Source organism: Asparagus officinalis, chromosome 8 (genome assembly GCF_001876935.1).
Source record: "Asparagus officinalis chromosome 8, Aspof.V1, whole genome shotgun sequence".
NCBI lineage: Eukaryota > Viridiplantae > Streptophyta > Magnoliopsida > Asparagales > Asparagaceae > Asparagus > Asparagus officinalis.
This window is the reverse complement of record NC_033801.1, coordinates 86,357,115-86,358,891: the sequence shown is the minus strand read 5'-3', so window position 1 is coordinate 86,358,891 and position 1,777 is coordinate 86,357,115.

Below are 1,777 nucleotides of genomic sequence, written 5' to 3'. Positions count from 1 at the left end.
GCTCGGCCCCCGAGCCACCCTAGGGTGGCTCGGCTTGGGCCGAGCCACCTTAGGGTGGTTCGGTTCGGGCCGAGTTCCCCCAGGTGCGCTGGTTTTGTCGTTTTCCGTTGTTTCCGGTTGTTTTGTCCGTTGTTCGGTTGTTTTGTTGATTTGTTGACTTGATTCCGGATTTGGCAGTAAACTCAGTCGGTGTTTGAGTTCAAATCCACTTTGTTGGAAGACCCGTCGACTCCCCGAACCACTAACGTTGTTCACATGCAGTTCGTTAGCTTTGTAGCCTCTTTAGTTCGTTTCGTTGCTTGAACGTTCGTCGATTTGTCGAATCATCGCGCCGAGCTGTGTCAAGGGACCTATAAGCAGTTTTATACGCCTACAGATACCCCCTCCAAAGCTTTTCAGCCTCGTTCTTTTATAGAAGAGTCTGGAATGCTTTGGATATGATTGCCCCTACCCTTTGTCGGTGTAACGGGACCTGGAAATGACTTTTGTTCTGTATTCCTTCAATCCTTCGGGCCATTCAGTGCTTTGTAGAATGCCTGTAGGGGTTCCGGTGCTGCATTTATTGTCTGACCGTTGTTGGAATTTGAACTTTGAAGTCGATTCCTGATTTTTTCAATCTTTAACTCGTGTTGGTTGGTTCGACGTGCAACTAACGCTCGATTGTCGGTGTTGAATCCTCACTTGTGACACGTTGTCCGACGTCGTGTTATTGAGTTATCCTTAAGAATATTTTTAGAAAAATATTCTCCAGGAACTTCTCAACAACAATAGGAAATAGTTTATACTCGTATACCTTATTGGAGTATTTCCGTGCTCAAATGATCAGAACCGGTCCAAAGATGTCTCAAAAAAGGCAGTATTTGGGCTCAAAATCTTTCTGACCCTTCCCAATATGTGGGAGAGGGGTTAACTAGGTGAGGGATCGAACCATTGATTGATCTGAATTCGTTTCGATGCTTAATTTAGCTCCAATTTGAATTCTGGTTCGAATTTGGTTCAAACTGGTTCGAAATTGACCCAAACTGGTCCAATCTAACTCAATCTGGTTCAATCTGGCCTATTCTGGCTCACTCTGGTCTGGTCTAGTCCAGCCAGGTTCAATCTGGTTCAATTGGGCTCATTCTGGCTCAATTTGGCTCATTCTGGCTCAGTCTGGTCCAATTTGGCTTGGTCTGGTTCAGTCTGGTCTGGTCTGGTTCAGCCAGATCTGGTTTAAGGCTATAAAAGAGGGTTTTTTGGCTTCTTTTTTCTTCTCTTCCTCCTCTCTTCTAGGGCCGGCCCCCCCCTCTTCCTCCTTTTTGAGTTTTCTCTTCCCTCGAGCGTCTTTTCTCCTCGAAACTTTGATATTTATCCGAGATCTGGGTTTCCTTTTGATCTTTGACTGAGAGATCCTTCAAAAAATCATTTTTTAGAATTCCTCTCAGACCCCTCGAGCACGTGGTGAAAGTTTCCTAAAAGGTCTCATCTTCGTTGGATCTCGAGCCTTTCTTCAGGTAAATCTTCCACAATTTGGATCTTTTTCATGCTCAATTTAATTCATGCATTTGTGGGGTTATATGTGAGGGTTGAGGGTGTGATTTGATGCCTCGAGCTAATCTTTCAGGGGGGTAAAAATGCAATTTTGAGGGGTTTTTATGCAAAAATTAGGGCTGAAATTATTTTTTGAATCTAACCCTTTGAGTTATTTTGCAGGCCGTCATGTCTCGCGCCTCGAGAGGTCGTTCCCCTGCCATGTCGGTTGATGGCGCGCCTCCCTCTTATGCTGGTGAGCTACTTT